At 46.5% G+C, this 27,910-nt stretch overlaps 1 long non-coding RNA gene across 1 annotated transcript in view; it reads left to right on the plus strand.

Annotated features, from left to right (window-relative positions):
* The first annotated feature begins 773 nt into the window (after window positions 1-773).
* LOC140215181 (uncharacterized) overlaps window positions 774-27,910 on the plus strand; it is a 38,116-nt gene continuing 10,979 nt past the window's right edge. The window contains exon 1 of the long non-coding RNA XR_011892113.1: window positions 774-963. This is a non-coding gene — a long non-coding RNA (uncharacterized lncRNA). The remainder of the gene's footprint in view (window positions 964-27,910) is intronic.

The following is a 27,910-nucleotide window of genomic DNA, read 5'->3' on the forward strand; positions in this document are numbered from 1 at the left end:
TCCACAATAGAAAGTAATTTACAACACACAAACGCGAACACTATATGTCTCGTTTTCAACTCGGCCGTCATGCAAATGACATATAGCGCGGAAAAAACGTGAGCATGCTGTGTGTTAGCGTCGTAAACTTCATACTAGGCAAGGAGCTAGCACACCACGGTCCCGCGACAGCCGCTAATGAGACCAAGACGGGAGCACATGTCTGTCGACACCCAAACGGAGCCACTCTGCTCCTCCGCCACCCCCACTGCATGGCTGCATCACTCGTTTCAAGCACAGCACACCAAACGCACATTCAGCGCTGAACAGTGGGCGGTCGACGCAGTTGCATTTACATGACTCGATGTCCGTTAAGCAAAGTCGGACACGGCGACGCCACATCGCGGTTCGCAGAACTTCGCTGCCGAGGCGCTAGGCCACTTCGATATTTCAATTGTCACCACCGCCGGGTTCTCAAGAAAGCACGGGTCGCACAACGCAGATTCTGTAGTGCCAGAGCTCGTCGAGGCCAAAGCCGCATTGCCGCACCGCCACTACTCACGGCTTTCCGCCAAGTAACACAGAACCTACAACCAACACACAAGCAACGCACGCACGATTACATGAGCAATGTTGAACAACGCGCGGTCCAGAGAACGATCACGCAGAGGACGAACACGCCACGGTGTCGCTCGGCGCCATCGCGCCTTCTCAAAAATCCCTAAACGATGCTGTCCCTAGGCACCTAGGATCAGGTCACGTGAGGGATTTTTGTACGACAAATAGACGCACGCCAGCCGAACATCATGGCTGCCATATTTGGAAGACAAGTAGAAAGAGGGTGCTCCTAACTACTCTGCATCGATAAAGACGCTTATTGCGTTAATCCAGTTGCTTCAGGCTGACGCGTGAGAGAAAGCAGGCGCGCATGGGAACGAACGCCTGTGCGCGCGGAATGAAGTGAGCAAAAGTCGTCAGCAAAAGGTGCGTGGACCAGCCCATACATTTATTGACAACATGCGATTATGACTTGCTGAATACTTTTACTGATTCGCCTCTATATGTTAGTGCATTAGGGTTGCCACTTCACTGATCGCTTCTATCCAAGCCATGGGTGACAGGGTGAAAGAACTCGGAGACGTCAAGTGCGTGATTCGTGCCTTGCTCGTTGTGAACAATAGTCCTACCGCGTACACCTCATTCATTAAGCAGTACCAAGCCCAGGAGGGCCGTGCGATCCCTTACCGCAGGTTCGGTTACGCTGACTGCGTTAGTTTCCTAGAGAGCCTCACAGACACAGTGCTCGTGAAACGCAACGGCAACGATGTGCTTCTGAGTGCGAAGATAGAGGATAACTTACGCCACGTGCAGACGCTGGTACAAGCTCAGAAAGTGCGTGAACGCTGCCCCACCTCGACTTCGCCTCCGGCGAAGGTGCGCGAGCGGGCTAGTGCGCCGCAGCTTCCAGAATTTGTGGAGAAAAACATCCTGCAGTTGATGGGCGAAAACGGTGCGAACTTGCGTGCGTTGCGTGACGTCTACTTTCGCCGCTTCGGCATGTCACTCGAAGTTGAGCAGTACGGCTTCGCGTCGCTGGACGACTGTCTCGCCCGGCTTCAAATCCGTTCGCCTTCTGAGAAAAAGCTTCAAGATAATAGAGCTCATGATGACATCGTTGCCGTGTTGGAGCAATATCCCGAGGGCCTGTACATGTCGCATTTTGCTGAAGCGGGCGCTCGTTTGTTGGGCAGGCCGCTGACCTTGGGCACCATGCAGTTGGTGCATCGTTTTCCGTCACTCTTTCGCGTGGAGCGGCGTAACCCTAAGGGAGATTTTGTCCTGTTACCAGCCGCCGGCACAGCAAGTCCCCAGTCATTGCCGCCTGCGTCTCCTCTGCCGTCACAGTCGTTAGTACTTGTTACCCACGTGAGTAGCCCCGCCGAAATCGCTGTTCAACAGCAAAGCAACACGCTCCGTGACCTGACGATAGCCATGAACCGATTCTACGGAATCACGCCGAACAAGCCATCCGGACCACTCGATGCGTCCCGCGGACGTCTCTGTGCCGCGTTCTGCGAGAAATCGTGGCTGCGCGTCCGAGTCGCCGCGTATATGATTGGCGATGACATTGTGGAAGTGGATTTATTAGACACAGGTGGACGCACGTGGTTTGAGCGTCGTCACCTGAGGCCCCTGGCGCCGTGCTTCGCCTACCTGCCGGCACAGTGCACGGTGATACAGCTGGACCTGCCTGCAGGGGTGCGTGCATGGGGAAAGACAGCCGGCGAACGGCTGATCGAACTAGCCAAGGGTCGCCGGCTGACTTGCCACGTTTACAGTCGCGAAGAGACACCTCCTTGTGCGCAGCTGGTAGATGACCACGGCAAGTCGTTGTCGACACAACTGGACGCTGAAGGATTGTGCGAGCGGACGTGGCGACGCATGCAACTCTCGAGCACCTTCGGTTTCAACGTCGTGCGGATGGGCACACGGCGGTACATATTTTCTGTCGACCTGTCGCGTCTGCTGGGTTGGCCAGGCGACAGTGCATTGCAGGAACTCGAGCGTCGTGGCATTCGCTTCGAGCAAGTGCAGTTGCGGCGAGATCGTGACAAGGACTCTTGGCGTGCCGTAGCGACCCTACTGGACGAGGGCGCCGATTCGGTGTGCCTATTCCCGGCCGAGAATATCGTGGATGCCGTGAACGTGCTCGGCTACCCACTCATTGAACTGAGCGCGGATATGAGGCACATATTGTCACAGGTCGGTGAGGACTGGTAATTGCTGGCTGTTCATTTGCAAACATGCTTGCCTTGGGTAGAAACTATCACTTCCACATGCCGTTTGCGTTGTTTGTTTATGCATCCCAGATTGACTGACCTTTCAAGGCATTTCTGTCATACTTCATGTCATGAAGCCTGTACTGGTTGTGGAAACATTGTATGCAACTTTCCCATGCCTTGATAATGCAAACTTAAAAAGGTAACAGTAAATGATATTCATTTGTTTAAATATACTATTGCAATGCATGCCTAATTCACAGACAGTGTGCAAAGTATACAAACACACAGAAAGTGCAATGGAGCATGTTGATAAGAAAAATTTTGCTGCTGTCAGTTGGGACTGGTGCAGCTGGGCTTGTGATCGGCAAATTAAACTTGTTATTCTCACCTATGCAGCTATGGTCAGCAAATAAGCACTATGACGAGGATGGGGTCATGTGTAAGCATGCAAGAATTTGTTATCCATAATGTTATGGGTTTCACATATTTACTCACATCATTTTTCTGCTTGTTGTGCATTTGTTAAAATCCTTTGTGAAAAAGATTTGTATGTCATGTCACCTGTGAGCATATGGTAGTTGTGCATAAATATAGCAAGTGTTTGTTAAAAGTGTGTGATACATGTTACTTGCATGCCAAACAATCCAACATGAGTCAAAAGTTCAGTCTTGTTTCAAATACTTGTCTCACTAGTACTTGTTTGATGCCATCGTACATTCATTAAAATGTCTGAATAATGGTTCTGGTCACCAATATTTCCAAAGGATGTTTTAAGCCACTAGCTGACAAGGCTTTTAATTGAAAAGATAGTTAAATTAGAGGCAGGCTTGCCTTCTGGTGTATATGGTCCATACCGCATTGAGTATGAATGAGGTAGGAGAAAATACAGGCTCTGGCTTGTAAAGTCATACTGTCTGAGCAGCAGAATTTGACATTGAAGGACCACATTGGCTAGCCATTGCAAAACAATGACAATTCTTTGCTGGTTCTGAAATGGGGGCCTTCAATAGTGTGTCAAGATGTTGTTTTGCGATATACAGTGACAGTTTTAAACTGGCCTAGCCGGTTCAAACAAAATTTTTGTAGTATGATGCAAGTGCACATTTCAGATTGTGCAGTGGGTTCAATAACTCTTGGTGCTGTTTATAGCGACTTTGTAGGAGTAACTGCAGCACTGGGATCATTTAGAAATACAACAGGGCTGGGTACTTTTAACTTTGATGACTTGTGAAATAGTTTAATTATCACCTTTGTCTGTGATATGTTTAGTTTCGATTTGTTGCATGCTATAATGTTGCCGTTATGCACTGCTGGTTTGAGCATGTAGATATCCAAGGAATATCTGCCTGTTCACATGAATTAATGAAACCACGTTTATTCCACATTAGAATGCGCCGAGGGCGCTGCGGTGGGAAGGGAGAAGGTATTATTGCAAAAGAAGGGTGAGGCTGCCTTTGTTTTATTAATGAGCGTCCTGGAGGCAGCTAAGTGGGGGCCGCGTGACTCTTGTGGCAGTCGCGAAGCCGATCACCGACCGGTGGTGTCGTCGGCTCCTGGATGAACAACAGCAGTGTTCGCCAGAGCTCGATGGCATGGTCCGGAGGCGTGGTATCCAGGCAGGCCCAAGTCTGGAGAAAAGGCCAGGCTTTATGGTGGACAGGACACGAAGCCTAGGTGGGATGTAGAGGGGGCACTCCTAACAAAGGTGGTTGAGATCAGCACAACATTTGCACATGGAACAGAACCCACTTACGGGTGGTGGTGTGCCACCCCTGTGGAAACGGTTCAGCAAGTGAGGAGTTAGAAGGGTGCCTGTCTGAATTCTCCGAAGCAGGACCAACGCTCTCCGTGTAAATACCTTCGAGGGAAGTGACAGTATAGAGAGTGGATTGCCCACTGGTGTGAGGTAGGCGGCACGTTGTTGTTTGGTCACATGCCTGTCTGCCATCAGATCTGCTATCTCAGGTGGGGTAGCTAGGAGAGGATAAGGAGTATCGGAGGCTCTGGCTAGTGCGGTGGAGAGATGAGCGCGCACCAGTCTATGAGCCTTCTTGTTTCCAGGGGTACCGCTGTGCGCAGGGACCCAGTAGATGGTAACATCGTGACCGCATTTGTAGAGCAGATGTGCCTGGTGCCGGATCTTCTGCAGTACGGGATCTGTGTAAAGAACATTAGCACATGCCCGATGGGCAGCCTGGGAGTCTGTGTACGCATGATGGTGAACAGGGTCAGTTTCAGACGAAGTTGCGAGGGCCCTGTCCAAATAATCTAGTAAGGCCATTAGCTCTGCGCGGGTGCTGTACATTGCTTCTGCTGATATATGATGGCGTCGGTTCTGATTTTCATTTGTCTGGTCGTACCATGCAGTGGCATAACAAAGTGTTACTAGCGCCGTCTCCAGGAAGTGCAGCGTCCGTGTATACGATGCATTCAGTCAAGGGGAGTGAACTCGTAGCTATAGTATGCCTCTTGGCATACACAAGGTGCCGCATTCACTAATTAGGGTCCCTATTGAGAGGAAGTGGCTTGCCATCTGTGAGAGCCGTGATTTCCCACGGCGGCGTTTTGTCGGGCCAAATGGGCAATGTGTGGACGTAATACCGGAGGAACATGAGTGTGTGTTGCCCGGCATTTGTGGCGTGAAGTCTCGTCTCCTGTGTATAGATGTTCATATCGACGAGCTCGGACAGGTTGTTCAGCTTGCTACAGGTTTTGAGCGCTTCGAGGCTTGTGTACCTTGGAAGTCCAGTAGCAATGCGTTTGGCTTCGTTAAGTAACCGGTTGAGCGTGTGCATCTGTGTGCGGTTGACTGGATGATACGGGAGACAAGAAAACTTGAGTGAACTGCCACATTTCACGTTCGTTTACTCCACGGGTGAGGTTAGAGATTCTGCGTAAAGCGTACAGGATTTGTGTGCTGGTCTTCGTAACGCGTTGGAACCAAGTGCTCGCTGTGCAGTTCTCATCTAGGTGCGTACTGAGTATTTGGATAGTAGATTTCCATGTGATGGGTCGGTCACCGATGTACAGTTTAAAAGACTGCTTTAGCTTCCTGTTTGACGAAGGTAGGTTGGCCACCATGAATGACGACAAACTTTGTTTTGTCTGGGCCGGTGTGTAAACCTGTTTCTGTGGCATAGTCGTGAATAATGCTGAGAGCTCTTTGCAAGACACCCTGCTGCTCCCCGATGGGCCCTTGATGCATCCACACGGTAACATCTTCGGCGTACACCGCGTGCTTCAGGCCCGGTATGTCTACAAGGCACTCCGGTAGCTGGTGCATAGCTATATTAAACAGGGTCGGTGAAATAACTGAGCCCTGGGGGACGCCTACTTGGTTGGTTTGTATGTTCACAGGTGCTTTGCAGGAAGGATCGCATGTAACAAATACCACTAGTCAAGTGCAAGAAATGGGCATTCATGTAGCTGAACTTGCCAAAATACCATGAAAGTCATCACTTCTTGCAAGACAAATGTATATGCTTTGCACTGGCTGCGCGAACTACATTGGGCCACTGCAATAATATTGTAAGTCGAGCTGTTTTGGTGCTTAGTGTAGGCAAGTGAAGATACTCTTACCCAGTAGTAGGTGGGCACATGTTTAAATTTAAGGGCAATAATAAGTTATTGGAACTTTGCTTATGTGCTTTTCTTTTTTGAATGGTTGCTAACTTTATTTGCACTATGACTGGTGATTTCATGTTCACTCCGCTTGGGCATTCATTTAAGGAAATGGAGCCTCTAAATAGAAACGGTGAGTATTGAGGAAATGTGTTCGGCGAATTTATTTCTGTATTGTATGACAAATGAGGAATATGAGACATTTTAAGTGATGAGTTGAGGTAATGGTGAAGAGCACACTTTGTAGCACAATTGTTGTGCAATGCTTGGGCATTGTAGCATAAGTGATCAAAAATAATCTTGCTTTTACATTGCTTTAATTACTTGCAGTTGCAGCTGCTCCTGGTTAAGTTGTGCCTTGTCAAATTTGCCTTTCGCTGCGGCTCAGTGGCTCTGGTGTTCTGCTGTGCTGGGCATATCACAGGTTTGATGCTCAGCTGTGGTAGTCTTGGTGATAAGGGCAGAGTGAAGGAACGCTTGTGTATCAATATTTGGGTGCATGTGTACTCTAGCAGGTCAAAATTAGTCTGGGGCCCTCTGCTATAGATCTTAATCAAGGAGAATTCCGTCAAATTTCTTCGTGAGGTTCAATTCCCACCTACAGCAGCCATGTTCTAATGTAGTAGAATGCTTATGTTACCCTGAACGTTACTCAGAACATCAAACCCCACAATTAAATTTTTAGTTTATGAATTACTTTCAAAAGATTTTAATAGCCAGGAAGATCATGAAACTACAGGCTAGTGTATTGGGTCTAAATTTTTGTTCCTGCAGTCTGCCCATTCTTGAAACAGGTGTGATGTGTGTTGTTGTCCAAGAAGCAGTACACTACAGCAAACCAAGAAGTTTTCTGAATGTGGTTGACATATCTCATCTCAGCCTCGATTGAGAATGCTTGATCTTGAAAGGGAATGTGTATTCAGGTTGTGTTGAGATATGTAATGTTGAATACAGTGAAACCAGTAAGAGAAACTGCAGCATGAGTATATGCTTAACTGTTGCTTAAGTGTAGTCATGCTTCTGTGGAGAATAAGCTTTTCTAATTTATATTTGGAAAGCATCCCTGCCTATGCAAAGTATGCCTGATAATGAAATTTTAGGCGAAGTAGGCAATTAATGGTAATTAATTACAATAATATTCTGGAGATTCCTCCTGATCAAGTTGGTGAATCACATGGCAAGAGTCCAGCATTCACTTGGAGGGACACTAAGGAGGAATTGCTAGCTGTTAGTTATGCTACGTTAAGCTGTATTGATAACACTTATGCAAAAGCAAAATCTCCAGTCTTACAGTGAGAGGCTTGGTAAGGGATGAGAGAAAACGAGAACGAGAGGCTGCTGGTGATGCCACCTTGGTAGCTTCCACAGTAGCTTAATGGCGTTGCGCTGCTGAGCTCAAGGCTCCAGGTTCAATCCCGGCTGCGGCAACTGCATTTCAATAGGGGTCAAATGCAAAAGTACTCGTGTACTTAGGTGCACATCAAGAAACCTAGGTGCCTAAAATTAATTCAGAGTCCTCCACTACAGCATGCTTCATAATCAGACTGTAGTTTTTACACATAAAACTCCAGAATTTAATTTTCACTGTGACGGCATGGAATTTCACAGAAGGCTGGTTTGTTGGGCGAGTTCATATTCTATTCCTCATGGGAGCAGTGCAAAAGACGTAATATGAAGGCCAGGAAGACAGACACAGTGTTGACCATCAACTGAAGTTTTTACTGATATGATGGGAATATATATTTCTGAACAAACACTTGGCAAGAACAATAAAGCAAAGGCAAAAGTTACAGGCAACAAACCACCTAATGGTGTAGATCCAGATACTCATACAGATACTCATCTCTGAGGCAAGCAACACGGCAGATGGTCTAACGCCAACATTTCACCCAGCTTGTTTATAAGAAATACTTCTTGAATCTCACATGGCCGTCTTTTCTTTATACCTAGAAAGCACTCTGGTATCCGTAAACACCGGGGCGCAGCCACATTCTTTCCAATGTGAAGATTGGTGATAACATGGCTGGCCCTTAAAAGGAGCTTTATGGTTCATTAATCTACTATTCAAACAAAGCTTGATCCGGTCAATGCCACTTTTCTCGATTGAAAGGGGAATATCACAGATGACACCTGTTTTGCATAAAGGGTAAAAGTGGGAGGGAAGGGCTCCATGCCAGGAAGATGCGATAAGAATTGGACAGTTGTCAGCATTCCATGTTTGCAGTGTGTTGCATAGTCTTAAGAAAATGGGGCAAGGCATGGTCGCAATGTAGTTTTTTTTTTTAAACAGTAAACACGCAGGTCAAGCTATGGGCTGCTGCGTACGGAAGGATCAAGGGTGGCACGTAAAGCCCGCGTGGGTACAATATTAAGCACCGTGAAAGAATGGTCGTGTGCGAGACAGGCGCCATCTATGACATTCTCTATCATGCGGGAAATGCTACATTGACCAGACTGAACGCCGTTTGAATAATAGATTAATGGACCGTAAAGCTTGCCTGTAAGTCTAGCCATGTTCAAACCTATCTTTGCATTGTGATGTTCACTGTACCAAAACTGCACGGTTGGTTAGAAGGGCACTATAGTGGAGTGCTAGAGCTATGGAATAATTTTGACTACTCCAGGTTCTTAAGCGTGCCCCCAAAGCATAGTCCATGAGTGTTCTAGCATTCCACCCCCATTGAAGTGTGGCCACAATGGCCTGGTAATCAAACTCGTGCTCGGCAGCAGAATGTCATAGCCATTCAGCCATCGTGGCAGGTACCAATATAAATTTAGTGTCGCTCTTTAGTGTCTTTCAGAGGTTTACCACACAGTGGCTCGTCATTGGAGAGTTTTAATATGTCCGGTATTCCTGTAAACACAAAGGTACTGGGCATCTTACCAGATGAGTGGAGGCAGAAATGGCCTAGGGTGCCCTCTGCTGTTTTTCAGCACGCTGCAGCCACTTGGTGGCACAAAGCACGATCAACCCAACAAACACACCTAATATTCCAGTAACCAAGTGTATTTTACGTCGCTGCTGCTGTAAATTTTCGGCAGCGGCGTAATCATGTTGCTGCCGAAAATTTGCACCACCAGCAGAATAACATACACTTCGTTATCACAATGTTAGTTGTATTTGGTTGATCTCTGTGCAGGCTGTTCACATTGTACATCTGCTTATTTGGTAAAATGACCAGTTTACTAGCATTTGCCCGAATTCCAGACATGCTAAAACTCTCTATTATTGAGTTTAGGTTGAGCCCATTTACAGTCCAGCCCTCTCGTAAAAATCATGATCATCATCATCCTATTTTAAGTCCACTGCAGGATGAAGGCCTCTCCCTGCAATCTCCAATTACCCCCGTCCTGCGCCAACCGATTCCAACTAGCGCCTGCGGATTTCTTAGTTTTGTCACCCCAACTAGTCTTCTGTCGTCCTCAGCTGCGCTTCCCTTCTCTTGGCACCCATACTGCAACCCTAATGGTCCACCGGTTATCTGACCTACGCATTACCTGCCCAGCTGCATTTCTTCCTCTTAATGTCAATAAGAATATCGGCTATCCCTGTTTGCTCTCTGATCGACACCGCTCTTTTCCTGTCTCAACGTTACGCCTAACATTCTTTGTTCCATCGCTCTTTGCGTAGTCCTTTGTTTTCTAGCTTCTTTGTCAGTCTGCAAGTTTCTGCCCCATATGTCAGCACCGGTAGAATGCATTGATTGTACACCTTTCTTTTTAATAATAATGGTAAGCTTCCAGTCAGGATCTGACAATGTCTCCTGAATGCGCTCCAACCCATTTTTATTCTTCTGTAAATTTCCTTCTCATGATCAGGGTCCCCTGTGAGTAATTGACCTAGGTAAACGTACTCCTTCACAGACTCTAGAGGCTGACTGGCAATCCTGAACTCTTGTGCCCTTGCCCGGCAATTGATCATTATATTTGTCTTCTGCATATTAATCTTTCCCCCCCCCAGCCCCACTCTTATACTCTCTCTATTCAGGTCCTCAATCATTTGTTGTAACTCATCCCCAGTGTTCCTGAACAAGACAATGTCATCTGCAAATCGAAGGTTGCTGAGATATTGTTACGGGGATGTTGGGAGTATAGACTGAATACATTTACAGTATATATACCAGCAAAGTCAATGTGGTCAAGATGGCTGACCAGCAACAACATGCAGCAGCCAGCGTCTCGTGCCTCTCTCTCTTCTGTGATCCTTCCATAACAGGACCCCCGGGTGGTGAAGCGCCGTCTCGGCGGATGGTAGGCGAAGAACTGTGAGCAAAGTATGGCTTCAGCCGCGAAATGTGCACGACGTCAACAGACTTGAGGATGGATGAAACTGTAATGGCGCGATCTCGTAATTGACGTCGTTAACTTGACGTAGGACTTCATAAGGCCCTGTGTAACGAGAGAGGAGCTTCTGGGAGAGGCCGACCCGACGACATGGTGACCAAAGCAGCACCCAAGCAACTGGGGCGAACTGAACATCGTGATGGCACCGATCGTAACGCTCTTTTTGCAGATGCTGCGAGGCTAATAAGCGAGATGGGGCGACTTGACGCGCCATGTGAGCGTGATCGATGACTTCATGAGCGTACTCAGTGGCAATGCGGGGCGCAAAAGGTAGGATGGTGTCAAAGGTCAAAGTGGGGCCGTGACCATACAAAAGATGAAAGGGTGAGTATCCTGCGGTGTCATGTCGGGACGAGTTATACGCGAATGTCACGTAGGCCAGCGTGGTGTCCCAGTCGCGGTGATCGTTGGAAACGTACATCAACAGCATCTCTGTGAGTGTTCCTTTGAGACATTCCATAATACCGTTCGTTTGTGGAGGGTAGGTGGGGGACAGCTTGTGCTCAATGGCACAAGAGCGGAGGAGGTCGTCCACAACTCGAGACAAGAACGAGTGGCCACAGTCTGTAAGTAACTGACGAGGTGCACCGTGCTGGAGAATGACGTCGTGAAGGAGAAAGTCGGCGACGTCACTAGCACAACTAGTTGGCAACGCCTTTGTTATCTCGTAGCATGTCGCATAATCAGTAGCGACAGCGATCCACTTATTCTCTCTAGTCGTCATCGGAAAAGGGCCAAGCAGGTCAAGGCCAACGCGAAATAATGGTTCAGAGGGAACTTCAACGGGATGGAGTCGGCCGACAGGTGGCAGGGGAGGTTTCTTCCGGTGCTGACACAATTCACAAGTTGCAACATACCGACGCACAGAGCAGTAGAGACCCAGCCAGAAGAACCGGCGTCGTACGCGGTCTTATGTACGCAAAACTCCACGGTGTCCCGCCGTCGGTGTATCGTGAAGTTGTTCGAGAATGACGGATCGCAGATGACGAGGAAGGACAAGGAGCAACTCGGGGCCGTCAGGGTTGATATTGTGGCGGTATAGGATGCCGTCATGCAGCACCAACATGCGGCGTGGGCCGTCGGTGCTGCCAGATTGCACTCCGGCGTTGATGGACTGTAAGGATGCGTCGCATTGTTGTTCAGCGTGCATGTCAGTCAAAGCCATCACGCAGGTCACCGGATCATGCGCAACAGGAATAGGAGGATCCACGGGGTGATACGAGAGGCAGTCAGCGTCCTTGTGCAGGCGTCCAGACTTATAGTTGACAACAAATGAAAATTCCTGGAGCTGCAACGCCCAGCGACCAAGCCGTCCTGTGGGGTCCCGGAGGGAAGACAGCCAGCAGAGGTCGGGGTAGTCTGTAATGATCAAAAAGGTGCGGCCGTACAAATATGGCCGGAACTTGGCGACAGCCCAAACTATGTCAGCGAAGTTTTTGACGAAACGGCGAAAGTAGGAACACAGGCTGACGATGCAGCGCACGTCAGAAGCAAAACGTGGCACAGGGAAACTGCGTACGGCGCAAACTTTTTCCGGATCTGGTTGGACACCAGATGCATCAATGAGGTGTCCCAACACGGTAATCTGACGGTGCCAAAATTGACACTTTGACACTTTTCGGAAGACCGTAAGAATGGCAGCGAGTTGGGTAAGGTGGCTGCCGAATGTGGGAGAAAAAACGATAATGTTGTCAAGATAACAGAGACAGGTGGTCCATTTGTAGCCTCGCAGAAGAGAGTCCATCATACGTTCTAATGTCACAGGAGCATTGCGTAGGCCAAAGGACATGACTTTGAACTGATATAAGCCATCTGGCATGATGAAGGCCGTCTTCTCGCGGTCCATTTCATCAACTGAAATCTGCCAGTAGCTGGATCGAAGATCGATGGACGAGAAGTATTTAGCTCCGTGCAAGCAGTCCAAGGCGTCATCGATACATTTTCATTTTTTCATTTCATTTCAGCATTCTTTTTTTACAGCAGAAAAAGAACGACGACATGGTGGTAGTGGGTAGACGTCTTTTCGGGTGATCTTGTTTAAATGGTGATAATAGACGCAAAAATGCCAGGTACCATTTTTTTTACAAGGACGACAGGCGAAGCCCAAGGGCTGGCTGATGGTTCGATGACTCCTTTTCGGAGCATTTTGTCCACTTCTGATTGGATGACTCGACATTCAGCGTGCGATACACGACAGGGACACCGAAGAATAGGATTCATGTCTCCAGTGCTGGTACGGTGGTGAACAACAGATGTTTGTCCTAAAGGCTTGTTGCCGAAATCAAAGATGTCAAGGCACGATTCGAGGAGGAGACGTATGTCCGTGGCCTGTGCAGAGGGGAGGTCAGGTGCAATCATCTTTGCCAAGTCATCTGTTAGGGAACCATAGCTGTGAGCTGCAATTGGTGCTAGGAAACCGCTCTCGGCATTCAGACTTCTAATGTCAAATTCGGAAGTATTAGAAACGCTGGCCAAGAACATGTCGGCTGGAAGCACTTGAGGGCACAGGCTGAAATTCAGAAGCGGAAGAACGACGTTGTTATTAGTAATAGTCACCAGCGTATGCGGAAGAGCAACGTCTCGGTTCAAAAGCAGGTTGATGATGGGGCGAAGGACATATTCACCGTCTGGAATCTCTGGCTGTGCGGTCAAAGCGACGTAAGTGACTGCCTTAGGTGACAGACGCACACCTTGAAGCGAACACAAGTGTGGTGGAGCGGTGCTCGGAGCATCGGCGACTTGAGGCAGTTCCAACTGAAGAACGCCGGTTGTGCAGTCGAGAGCGGAGTGATGGGATAAAAAGTCCAATCCAAGGATAATGTCGTGAGGGCAGTTGTCGATCACAGCAAAGACAACAGAAGTAGGGCGGCCGCCTATACTTATGCGTGCAGTACGCATTCCAAGTGCAACCAGCACGCCGTCATCGGCCACACGAAGCACTCGGGCAGCTGCTGGGGTGTCTACATAAACTAGCACTCATCACAGATACGTGGGCTCCAGTGTCGACGAGTGCTTGGACAGGTAAGCCGTCTATTTTAATGTCAATTACACTTCCCTTTGTCCACCCAGACAGAGGATTTGCAGCAGTAGTGGGCAATGGAGCACCACCTCTGAGGGCTGCATTTCTTAGTTTTCCGAAAGGGTGCGGCGAACGGGAAGATGGACGACGTGTTTGCGGTGAGAGAGACTGGTGTCCGCGTGGCGATGGTGAGCGACTGTACCACGTGTTCCTGGCAGAGTTGTCGGTGCTGTTAGACTCGGCGGTGGGCCAAACATTGTGGGCATTTCCATTAAAACGTCTCAGGTTGGTCGGCGTGCAAGGTGTTGAGGGCCACGAGTTGAGACAGTATCTGGCGACATGACCAATGCGGCGACAGGTGAAACATATCGGTTGGTCATCCGCAGTTCTCCACTCAGTCGGGTTACGATAATGCGGAGAGAAGCGTTGGGGTGTAGTGAAAATAGTAGAAGGGCATTCGTTGGCTCTGGGGTTGGTGACTGAACAGACAGAATGTAGGCCAAAGTTTTCAAGTTCCTGTCAAACGATGGCTTGCACGAGGCGAACTGAAAAAGGGTCGCATCAGGTCTACGCGAACAGAAAGCTGCGGGTGCCATCGCGTCCAGTTCACGTCGAGCCATTCGCACCATGTCTTCTGATGGCGACGCATGCTGATGTGCAGGTTGATCTCCACACGTTGATGTTGCGGCAGTATTGGGAAGTCTGGTGAATGGGTGCAGGACGTGTCAGCTTTTGGCCTGCTCGAATTGTCGGCACTCTTTGATGATAGCATCAACTGTAGAGCAGCTTTTGCACATGAGCAGATTGAAGGCGCCGTCAGCAATTCCCTTGAGCACATGCCCTACCTTCTGAGCTTCGGTCATGTCGTGATCGGCTTTACGACAAGGCGCCAGCCTGTCCTGGATATACCAAACAACTCTGTGGGGGATTGGGCACGAGAGGCCAGTTCCTGCTTTGCGGCAATTTTACGGCTGGCTGGTTCGCCAAACAACTCTGTGAACTTTGCATTGGTCCCAGTTGGTCAGCTCCTCTTCATAGTTTTCGAACCACACCTTTGCCGTGCCTCTTAGGTAGAACAACAGGTTAGCTAGCATTAGCATAGGGTCCCATCTGTTGATTCCACTCACACGTTCGTACATAGTCACCCACTCATCTACGTCGGCGCCTTCAGTCCCGCAGAAAGTTCCGGTATCCTTGGGTTGCACAACCACAACTGAAGGGGAGAGTGTCGTAGCGGGTGATGGTGATGTTGGAGGCGGCAACGACGTTGATCCCGAGTGCTCACCATCATTCATGATGAGGACGGTGATGCAACATCCACTGCGGAGCTCCGTTTCCAGCCGTGGCACCCCGCACCTCCCACCAATACGTTACGCGGATGTTGGGAGTATAGACTGAATATATTTACAGTATATATACAAGCAAAGTCAATGTGGTCAAGATGGCTGACCAGCAACAGCACGCGGCAGCCAGCGTCTCGCGATCTTCTTCCTCTCTCTCTTCTGTCATCCTTCCGTAACAAGATTCACCGTTGATCCTTACTCCTAAACCTTCCCAGTTTAATAGCTTGAATACTTCTTCCAAAGATGCGGTGAATAGCATTGGAGAGATTGTGTCTCCTTGTCTGACCCCTTTCTTTATAGACGATGCGCAAAACGTGAACAAGGTGAATGCAGGAGCCAACGTTTCGACAAGTGGACTTGTCTTCTTCAAGGCCTGTCCACTTGTCGAAACGTTGGCTCCTGCATTCACCTTCACGTTTTGCTCATCGCCTTAAATTTCCATCTCCCGCGTTCTCCGTGTTTTCCCCTTTCTTTATAGGTATCTTCCTACTTTTCTTGAGAATTAAGGTAGCTTGAATCTTTGTAGATACTTTACACGATATTTATGTAAGCGTCCTGTATTCCTTGCTTACGTAATGCCTCTGTGACTGCTGGTATTTAACTGAATCGAATGCCTTTTCGTAATCTATGAAAGCCATATAGAGAGGCTGATTGTACTCTGCGGATTTCTCGATTACTTGATTGATGACATGGATGTGATCCATTGTACAGTATCCCTTCCTGAAGCCAGCCTGTTCTGTGGTTGACTGAAGTCAAGTGTTGCCCTTATTCTATTGGAAATTACCTTGGTGAATATCTTATGCAATACTGGAAGTAAGCTAATGGGCCCAATAATTTTTCAGTTCTTTAACCTCTCACTTTTTGTGGATTAGTATAATCAGAGTCCTTCCATTTTTTTCTGGTCACGAAACTGCCGCCTCAGTTTCATATAGAGCCAGCGCCCGCCGCTAGAGGCGCAACCGTGCATGAGAGGGCATGCGAACGCCGCTACCGCTGTGGTTGTGTGTGGGGCAGCCTCGGTATTCTAGCTTTCTCAACTTCCTCAACCGTCGCTTTAGTTTCACGTAACTGTTTTTAACATTGAATATGTTTATATTACTGCCTGAGCGCGTCTTCTGCCATTATATGAGCGCCCAGGACGAAAAAAAAAAGCCGCTCATAACATGGAGCTTGCGGCGGTCTCAGACAAAAAAAAAATTTTTAAATCTGGGATCTTAAGAGCCAGAACCGCGATACGATTATGAGGCACGCCGTAGTGGGGGACTCGGGACTGGGATCCCCTGGGATCCTTTAAATGCACCTAAATTTAAATAAACATAAATAAATGTCTGAATGAGATTTAGGTAGGATTAATGCAAGACAAACTTCGCTACTAAATATATTTAAAATGCACCTAAATTTAAATAAACGGGTGTTTTGCATGTTGCCCCCGTTGAAATGCGTCCGCTGTACACGGCCGGTCGGTCTCGGTCCAGATTTCATCATCGCCGTTCGCCTCAACACTTCAGTGGGCTCCGCTTTTTAATATTTGCCTGAAATTAAACACCGCGCACCCGCCGTGGTTGCTCAGTGGCTATGGTGTTGGGCTGCTGAGCACGAGGTCGCGGGATCGAATCCCGGCCACGGCGGCCGCATTTCGATGGGGGCGAAATGCGAAAACACCCGTATACTTAGATTTAGGTGCACGTTAAAGAATCCCAGGTGGTCAAAATTTCCGGAGTCCTCCACTACGGCGTGCCTCATAATCAGAAAGTGGTTTTGGCACGTAAAACCCCATAATTTAATTTAAACACATTCGCAACAAAGTGCCAGTGGTCCCACTTAACACCAGATGCAAACATATGGGCTCTTGCACCCCCGCTTACCCGTAAGTAAGCGCCAACTCTCCGTGGCGCATAGCGCCAGATTGTTCGCCGAGCACAGCTGTTCACTTTCTGTTAAACTGTGGCAGAGAAGGACTCTGCAACATGGGCAGTAACTCTGCCCATGTATCTTATGAGATCAAAAGAATGAAATTGTTATTGCAAAGGGCTGCTGCCGCAGAATACTTAATTACAAAGAAAAGGAAATGGAGCTGCTCCGTGCCCTTAAGATTTCTCTGCAAAGCGATGCCATTTCTGAATGAGATTCAGGTAGGATTAATGCAAGACAAACTTCGCTACTAAATGTCTTCGGTGCGGCTTTTAGCAACGGATTAAGGCGAACGTGAAGTGTTAGGACTTGCACAGTTGAAACTAGCTGTATCGTAATCAGGCAATTGCCTTAGCAAGCAGTCGTTTAGAAGTGTCGGAAAGACCAGCACTTATTCACGCTGCTCGTGGTTCCAACGCAGAAACGACGGGACTAGGTATTTTGGTTCTTAATGCGCAACTATTTACAATATGTTAAATACTTTATAATTCGATTAAGAAAAGAAATAGAACGTGTTGGTGCAAAAACAACATACAAGCACGATCATTTATTTATCATGTAAAATAAGCGGAGCGAAATACAGACAGCACAGAGGCGTCCGGTCACGAATGGTCCACCATTCACAATGCAAAAAGTTTGTTAAAAACATGACACTGATATAATAAGCATAAAGAAATAACATCAAACGCGAGAGATGTGCATTGTGGGGCAGGAAACAAACACCAGCAAACGAATGGCAATAAATGCATAATCGATTGCTTCTATAAACAAGAAAGTGTAAAGCATAAGCATCTCATAGCACATGGCAAAACAACTCTCAAACGAACACAAGTAGCTACATACAGCAATTTTTTATTTTTAAATGGCTTGTTAGAGATACCAACATTCTACTTCTTCAGCTGTTACTTGCAACACGTGTTCAGCATCGTTGTCCCACCCCGCCACTTCAACTAAACAGCCCAGCACTCGAGAAATAGCGCAGCACAAGCACAGAACGCACCCGATCACTCAGCTTGCCTCGCACTGCGCACGCGTTTCGGTACGCGAACGCGCGAATGATGCCCTCTGTGGCACAGTGGCGCCGCGTCGCGGCACCTTTGGGCAGCATATGAACCTCTCCCATAGCGTGACGGCGGAGTTTCGTGACCAGAAAAACATGGAAGGACTCTGGTATAATGTTGGCATTCTTCCAATTCTCTAGGGCTTTTGAAGTCGATAGGCAGTTCGTATAAAGGGATGCTAGTTTTTCAAGCATTATGTCTCCGCTATCTTTGATTAAATAGACTGGTAGTCGATCTTCTCCTGCTGCTTTGTCCCGTTTCATGTCTTGCAAGGCCCTTCTAACTTCATCGATGGTTATAAAAGGAGCCTCTCTAACCTGTTCATTACTACTTTGAATGGAGGTATTGTTTCTGCTTTGGGTACTGTACACGTCAGTATAGAATTCTTCCACTGCTTTTACTATATCTTCGAATTTGCTGATGATATTACCCTGTCTATCTTTCAGTGCGTACATCTTGGTTTGTCCAATGCCTAGTTTCATTCTCGCTGTTCTCAAGCTGCGTCTATTTTTACGGTTTCCTCAGTCTTTCTCACGTTATAATTTCGAATACAGTGCAGTCCACTTATAACGATACCACATATAACGATATATCAGTTATAACGATGGGTCGACATGAGAGTGTCATTTTATGCATTAGGTCTATGGGGAAAGAAACCATTTATAACAATAGGTTATTCACCGCATATCGGATATAACGATCAAAATTTTGCTGTCCGGACGGCGTTTTCCGTGCCAAATAATCGTAACATTTGCGTTGCTTAGTTCCCTGAAACGAATGATGTCGAGACAAGGCAATGTTTACCTCCGTAAGTGCGTATCTGCCGCCATTACCGCGCAGCGCGTGCTGCCCCGCCCTCACACCGGAGAATAGCTGAGTAGGCGCAGCGCGTTGGCCACAGTCGCTCCGAAAGAGAGAGAAAGAAAAAAAAAGCGACAAGCAAAGCGACGGGGTGGCGCCCGTCCCGCGTCTCTCTCTCTCTCGCGATAGCAGGCTGACGCCACCGAAGCAGCATGCAACCAACGGTTCAACCCAGTTCGAAGATGGCGCCGACAAAGCACAAAGCTGTGTCGCTTGACACGAAGATGGATATTTTGCAGGACTCTCGATGCGGCTTCAAGGTGAGCGCCCTTGTGAAGAAGTATGAGCTCGCCCAGTTAACGATATCAACCATCTTGAAAACCGGGAGCACCGCGATTGTGAAGTCAGGAGCTATCAGCAGCCACGCCGATCAGCGGAAAAGGGTTAGAGACCCTTTGTACGCCGATGTTGAAGAGGCGCTTTACCAGTCGTTCATCACCAATTGCTTCAAGAAGGCGGGCTTGGTGCGTAAGGACGAACTTCCCCAACCCACTGAGACCAACACGGTGGAAGCCGCTGACATAACCGAGCTCTGGGAGCTCGTTCCTACTGGTGACACAGGTATTGCGTCGAAGGAGGAGTTTTTGACTGCAGACAGTGCTACCTCGTTCTGCGATGAGGTCACCGACAAGGCGATCGCTGAAGATGTGCTGTCTCGACAGACGGCAAAGTTGTGCAACGGTGGTGACGGCAGCAGCGACAGTGACGAGATTGACAGTGGCTCCTTGACTCCGACCACGATGTCCACGCAAAGTGCACTGTCGTCGATCTACTCCTTAATTGATTTTATGCATGCTAAAGGATTGCTGCCAGTGTTCGCGCAGCAGCTGGAATCCATGCATACCGCGGTTGTGAAGCTGAAGCTGCCGCAAAAACAAGTGCAGATTTTGGACTATTTCGGCCCGCCTAACCCTTGACACGGTCATTGGTGCTAGAAATAAAGTTTGTTTTTCACGGCCTACTTTCTACATCATCTATTCTTTAGAGCAAGTAACGAATTCGAAGCTGCAAAGGTATGTGCCGCGTTTCTAATGTTTTAATTTTTTTTAATAACTGCAGTCTAGATATAGCGATCATATTTTTCGTCTTTCTTGATATCGTTATAAGTGGATTGCACTGTATCCCTTATTTTCTCCTTGTTGATTAGTTTTAACAGTTCCGTGAATTCCATGTGATCTCTTAAGTTGGACGCTTTCATTCTTTGTTGTTTCTTTATCAGTTCCTTTGTTACTTGGGAGAGCTTACCTACTGGTTGCCTTGGGGCCTTACCTCCCACTTCTATTGCTGCTTCTGAAGCCAGCCTAGTTAAGTTTCATTCATTGTCTCTATATTATCTTCATCTCTCTGTTCTAAGGCTGCATATTTGTTTAAAAGTGCCAACCCTGATTGGTCTGCTTTTAGCCTTACTGTGTCTAGGTTGGCCTGTTTCTTCTTGACCAATTTTATCCTTTCTTTCCAAATTGAGGTGAATCCTAGCCCTCACTATTAACACTGCACTTTACCCTAACTAACACTTCTACATCCTGCACTATGCTGGGAATAGCAGAAAGTATGAAATCAATTTCATTTCTTGTTTCAGTATTAGGGCTTTTCCAGGTCCACATTTTGTTCCATCGCTTCCTGAAGAAGGTTTCATTATTCGCAGCTCATTCCTTTCTGCGAATTCTACCAGTATCTCCCCTCTAGCGTTCCTAGAATTGACGCCATAGTTGCCAATTGCTTGTTCACCAGCCTGCTTTTCCCCCACTTTTGCACTGACGTCGCCCATGTCTACAGTATACTGAGTTTGCACTTTTTGCATTGCTAATTCAACATCTTCATAAAACTTTTCTATTTCTTCATCATTGTGACTGGAGGTTGGAGGATAAGTTTGTGCTACCTTTATTCTATACCTCCTATTTAGCTTTATTACGACTACTGCTACTCTCTCATTAATGCTGTAGAATTCATCAATGTTGCCCGCTATGTCCTTATGGATTAGGAATCCTACTTCGAACTGATTCTTATCTGGTAGTCCTCTATAGCAGAGGACGTGGCCATTTGTCAGCACTGTATAAGCTTCACCAGTTCTTCTAACCTCATTAAGGCCAATGATATCCCAAACAATGCCTGATAGTTCCTCAAAGAGTCCTAGTAGGCGAGCTTCACTTGAGAGGGTTGGGGTGTTAAACGCTGCAAGGGTCAGTTTCCATTGGTGGCCTGTCCGGGTCCAGAGATTCTTAGCACCCGCTGCTGTGTTACAGGTCTGACCGCCGCCTTGGTCAGGTGCTCTGCAGCTGCTGGGGACTGAGGGCCATTGGGTAATTGAGTGAGTCATTTATCAGTCTGATAAATATGTCGGATAGATGATTGAATTAATGAATTTTATTGAAGAAGGGGTGGCTCTGTGGCCTATGCTGGGTTTCAGAATGATGGGTATGGTATAGAGAAAAGGGGTGGGGGCTAACGGCATCACTGAAGATGAAATGCTTCGAAGAGCATCGCCCTTGGCAGCCACAAAAGGTCCCACTCTGCCCCCTGATGACGTACGAGGTGTGGAAAAAAAGTAATGAGACTGGCAACGCCGGGAGCAAACTGGCAGCGATGCAGGCTCTCCATTCACATAGTTTATGCATCAGACACTCCTAGATGCTTGGTGAAAGTGTCAACCTTGTGTGGTAAACATGCAACATGTGATAACTGAAGTTGTGTTTTTGTGCTGTACTGCAAAAATGGAACAGCGAAATTTGGGGCAATGGTGTGCCATCAAATTTTGTGTCAAACTTGGTGAATGCACGAGTTTGACCTGCGAAAAGTTGCAACAAGCCTTTGAGGAACATTCCTTTTCAAGAGCACAAGTTTTTCAGGGGCACAAAGCATTTTTGGAGGGCTGCGCGACAGTGGAAGACGAACCTTGCTCAGGGACGCCTTCAACATCCAAAACTGAGGAAAATGTGGAAAGAGTGAGGGCTATTGTGTGGTCAGACCATTGACTAACTTTGAGGCTGATGAGTCGATCTGAATCGTTCTACCCTTCATCAAACTTTGACTTGAAATTTGGGCATGAGAAAAGTGTGTCCCAAGTTGGTACCAAAAAACCTCTCCATTGAACAGAAGGACAATTGAAAGGATAGAAAATGACCCAGGCTTCTTCAGTTCTGTGATCACTGGTGATGAATCATGGATTTTTACGTACGATCTAGAAACAAAATGTCGAAATGAAGATTGGCACATTCACCCTTCTCTTCGACTGAAGAAAGCTCGAATGAGCAAATAAAAAATCAAGTCAATGCTGATTTTCTTTCTTGGCAGTAGGGGGATTGTTCACATAGAATTTATGCCAGAAGGACAAACTGTCAACCAAGTTTTTTTCATTATGCAGAAAAGAGGTGAGGCGTGCAGACAGGACACAAGAGTAGAGAAGTGGACAACACGAACGCCAACTATCAACTGATGGGAGCACTGAGGTGAAAAAAGAGAGACACAAAGCTCATCTGTGCAAGCTCAGGAATGGTATCACCACGTGTCAGTCGGGTACATGTGCCGGTCTACGTGAGAGATAACTGTTTAGGCACTTAATCTCTTCCTTATGTAAAGTAATCGAAGGCTGACTCACGCGCGCACTTCCAACATTATAGATATGACATGCCTCTTCCATAAGATGCGTATCTTCATTCTTATACAAAAAAGAGGTGAGGTGTGCAGACAGGACACAAGAGTAGAGAAGTGGACAACATGAACGCTGGGCATGCCAGGAGGATTGGAGCTATTCTTTCCACTGAATCATGGCGCCAAGTTAGGTTCTATCAGGAGTGTCTAAAGGTCCATTGCGCGGCCCTGGGAGACGGTCGCCATTGGAACCGCCCCTACGCCGACTGGAATAGGTTAGCTGTGCAACACGCAGACTTCCTACGGAGGATGAAACTTCCGGAGCTTCAACAAAGTAAGAGGAAACACCTTTCTAATAATTCACCGTCAAGTAGCGTACTGGTTCTTGGAGACGCCATCGTAAGTGATACCCATAGAAAAACCCTTGCTTTAGGTCCTAAGCACTGTTTTAAGCCTAACATAAAACCCGTTGACGTTTTAAGCACACCGCGCTGCATGACCAGGTTCATCCCGGAAGAACGAGCGCGCTGTATTTCAGATTCCATTGCTAGCATTAAATGATCAAATTCTCATTTTAAGACGTCTGACCCTGTCCGACCATTAGTTAATTACCTTGTGGAGCATAAACTTCGACCAGTAATATCTGACAAGGAAGGTTATTTCGTAATTATGCCAGATGACATGTTTTCAGAAAAAACGATTTCAGCCATAGAAAAGAATTTACAGCCAGTAAAACTCAAGCCTTCGGCAGTTAAGCAACGTGCTATTGACCTCCTGTCACAACATAATCTTGACAGGGTTGTCTCTAATGTCAAGAAAGCAAAATCCCACACCTTAGAACTGTTTTTCTCGGTGAAGACCCATAAGCAAGAAATTGCTTTTCGTGCTATAGTGTCAGAGAAAGGGACGTGGCAGGTCTGTGTCGCCAGTTACCTACAGAACTGCTTAGCTTCACTAGTTTTTTCAGACCCCTTTTTCTTGCATAATTCTCAGGCACTGGTTCAGTATTTGAGAGAGGAAAATCCTGGTGATTGTACAGCTTATAGTATGGATATCGAAGACCTGTATTATTCCTTGCCGCATGACAGGTTGCTAAATTCCGTAAATGAGTGCATTAATGAACAAGTGCGAGAGTCGGCATTTCTTGACAGATGCGGTGTTTCCATGGGAGCTTTTCTAGAAATTCTTTCAATGTACTTGAAGTCGACGCTGATTGGGTGGAGAGATGGCGTTTTTCTGCAGAAATCAGGCATTTGTATTGGCTCAAAGGTTTATTTATTTATTTATTCATTTATTTCAGGAGTACTGCTGACCTCCCATATGGGGCCTTAGGCAGGAGTGGGTTATAACACAAAAACAGATTTGAAAACAAAGAGAAACAAATCTCGAAGCGCAACAGAAGAAGTTGCCAAAGCAAGTCGAATGCAGTTACTAGGGAGAATGTGATTCATGTACAGGTACAAGAAACAAATGCTAGAAAATCAAACACTAGAAATTATACAATTTAAGGGCAGAATGACGGCAACAGACATCTCTTGAGAAACATCTCTGCAACGAGTGAACATACCATAATCAGAGCAGGATAAATTTGTAAAACATTACGCCTTGCGAACACCGAAAGATACACGACGCCGAGCAAATATTTTTAGCACACTGAAAAAGTACCAGAAAACGTAAATTGAAGTGTAGTGCGCGTGCGTTCAACGAGGCCAGATAGGGGAAGGGGGGGCATGTACGATGAGATAAGGTCAAGTGGATTGTTGCCACAGCTTTGCCATGAACGACTCTATTGTAGTACAATTTACTGTATCAGCAGAAAGAGCATTCCATTCAGTAACGATGCGTGAAAAAAAAGAATTTTTAAAAGCTCTTGTCTTGCAAGAATACTCCCTCAGTTTCTTTGGGTGCTCGGATCGCGTGGATCGCCGATTAACGGATTCTATGTACGTGTCCTTGTTTATGCGCAGCTTGTCATGATAAAGTAAAAACATGTATTTCAAACGATCATGTTGTCTTCTTGTCTGCAATGTATCCAGGTTAGCGTTATTCAGAAGTGTGGTGGGGGATGTAAAGGAACTGTAGCGATTGTAAACAAATATAATTGCTTTCCTTTGAATCATTTCAAGCTATTTAATGTTTTCTTGGCTATGCGGATCCCAAACCACGGAAGAGTACTCGAGGATTGGACGGATGTAAGTTTTGTACGCAATTAGTTTTAATTTTGCGGTGGATTTGCGCAGAGACGTTCTTAAAAATCCCATATCTTAAAAATCCCAATCCATTTCTGCATAGCTTTCTTTTCGATGTAGGCAACATGCTCATTCCACCTAAAATCAGCGCTAAGTATGATGCCTAAGTACTTGTAAGTATCAACGAAAGATAGTTTTTGGCCATTAATAAAATAATCGCATTTTAAGGGAGACTGTTTACATGTCACGCTCATAGCCACCGTCTTCTTTTCGTCGACCTTCATTTGCCAGACTTCACACCAAGAAGATATTTTGATTAAAGCTGTGTTTAAGAGAGCCTGGTCGCATGGACTGCGTATTTCCTGATAAAGGATGCAGTCGTCTGCAAATAACTTAATAGTAACCGGAATTTCAAGGGTGATGTCATCTATGAATATTAAAAAGAACAGTGGCCCAAGCACTGAACCTTGAGGGATTCCCGACTTCACTGGTCGTGAATCGGAGCACACGTTGTCGATAGTGACAGTTTGATTTCGATACAAGAGGTAGGCCTCGATCCATGAAATTAAGGTATCATTTTTCAGTATAGGTTTGAGTTTTCTCAGAAGTTTGGGATGGGGCACGTGATCAAACGTTTTTTCAAAGTCTAGGAAGATCGTGTCAATTTGGCCTTGTTTATCTAGGATAGCAGCAATATCATGAACAGTTTTCAGCAATTGTGTGATAGTTGAGAGTCCCCTACGAAAGCCATGCTGTCAGTCGTTGATTAGGTTATGTTGCTCGAGAAAAAGTGACAGGTGCTGGAATATGATGTGTTCCAAAACTATTGGGCATGAGCACAGCAGGGAAATGGGTCTGTAGGATGAAATGAGGGTAGCATTTGATGTTTTAGGTAAAGGAACAATTTTTGCAAATTTCCAATCGCTGGGAAGCTCGCACTGAAAAAACGATCTCTGAAAAATAATGCACAAGAACTTAGAGCACCATTCAGCATACCTCACAAGAAATGCGTTAGGTATGCCATCTATACCAGACGATTTTTTTGGATCGATATGAAGTAACAACGAGAAGATTCCTTCCTCAGATGTCGAGATGTCACTTATTGGTGGAATATTATTAGCTGTGTTGGGACATGGCCTGCTACCATCATCATCGGTAAAGAGTGAACAAAAGAATGCATTAAATGATTCCATAATTACTTCATTGTTTGTAACAATAGCACCATTTATACACATATTAAGGAAGCGCTTCTTTCTAGGGGAAAAGTGCTGCCAGAACTTCGCTGGGGACGAAAGTAAAAAGTTCTCTAAAGTAATGTTATAATAATAATCTTTTGCTTTTTTTATACTTTCTTTCAATTCTTTGCGCACGACACTGAGTTTATGCGTGCACTACGGGGATGGGTTCTGATGATGTTGTTTTCTTAACTTTTTCGCTTTTCTTCCCAGGCGAACCACTGGCATAGTAATCCACGGGCGAACATTTCTTATTATCTTTACTTTTGTTGGTACATAGTCCTGAACGCATCGCAGTACAAGGTTCTTGAAAAAACACCAAAGGGCGTCAACAGTACAGGTGCTAGACTCAGAAAGCGTGGTAAATCGAGAAAAGTGTAGGTCAAGTGTGTCTAGTATTTCTACGTCATTGGCATGCGAAAAGACCGAGACCACTTGCTCTTCCCTTTTTGTTTTTGTCACTTCGTTCAGTGTAACGCCCAGACACGCCAATTTGTGGTCTGATATTCCATCAACCACGTCGATACCGGACACACGACGCAACATGCCACTGTTAACGAAAAAAAGATCCAGGGTTGAGGCAGTAGTGTTCTGGATGTGGGTGGGTAGCTTAACCAGTTCGGTTAAATCATGATAAAGGACTATGTCAACTAAGCGTTTAGCTGCATTTGTAGACGGTACAGGGAAATCCGTATCCCATGTGACTGAAGGGACATTGAAATCACCGCCAAGTATTATGTTGCTGGAGTAGCCATGGACGGAGCAAAGAAATTCATTAAGCTTATCAAAGAATGTTTCATCTGTGCCTGGGGGGCGGTAAAAACCACCGACTATGAACTTCAAACCACCTGAGTCTACCCTCACGATAACTCATTCAAGATCTGGTATATCGGCAATCTTTCAACATTTAAGGTTTCCTTAAAAAATATTGCTACTCCGCCGCCTCGAGATTCCCTGTCCTTGCAGTAGACCCGGTATCCCTGGGGCGTGATTTCGTCGCCGCCAATCTCAGTGTGAAGCCACGTTTCAGTAATTATCAATAGTTGAAGCTGATAAGTTAATATGACACTGTATAAATCATCGCTTTTAGCTAGAATGCTACGAGCATTAATATTTAAGCATTGGAAGTGTTTGTCATTGTTATCGTTTCATTTATTAGGAATTCCTCTGGTAGCTGATGTGTGTGCACCGGCCATTTCGCGCTGAACTTCATCTAATGTGAGTAATCGATTTTCAATCTTAACTTGATCATGTACGAGCTTTACCTTTGTACCGCATTTCCTAATTTCCGAGGTACTGTTCCAGAGTAGTTTCCTCAGGTGCCTAGTGGTTGCAGAAAATCCTCGGAGATAGAGGTTCCCTTCCTTTTCAATTTGTAGCAATTTTTTAGGACGTTAACTTTTTCCCTGTGATCAAAAAAGTTCACGATCACTGGTCACCCTTTACCGCGCTGCTTTCGCCCTAGCCTATGAATCCGTTCGACTGAGTTAACGTTCACGTCTAGAGTATTCTTTAACACATTGTCAACCACGCTATCCATGAGGTCATCAGAGGCGTCGTCTTTCTTTTCTGGTATGCCGAACACTACAAGGTTATTACACCTACTTCGGTCCTCCAACTCAGCGAGTTTACTTTCCAAGTTACGAACGGTCATTTCAAGACTAGTAAATTTATCAGTGAAGCTTTTAATCGTTACAGAAGTTTCCTCGACAGTTTTTAATTGCGACACAATGTCATCAAGCCTTTTTTGGATATTGTTCTGACCTTCAAGCAACTGTGATAACAATTCGGAAGTCGAGGGCCCTGGGTTGGGCTCAGCGTCCCCACATAGCATCAGCAAAGACAGGAACACTTGTTGAATGGCACAATACAGGGTGAACAGGCTACGTGGGCACGTCAGCTGGACTAAGTAAGGATTCCTAGACTTAACAGATAGTACTTCGTTACTAACCTGCACGTAGAAAAGAAGCGGCTTG

Source organism: Dermacentor andersoni, chromosome 1 (assembly GCF_023375885.2).
Source record: "Dermacentor andersoni chromosome 1, qqDerAnde1_hic_scaffold, whole genome shotgun sequence".
Classification (NCBI taxonomy): Eukaryota; Metazoa; Arthropoda; class Arachnida; order Ixodida; family Ixodidae; genus Dermacentor; species Dermacentor andersoni.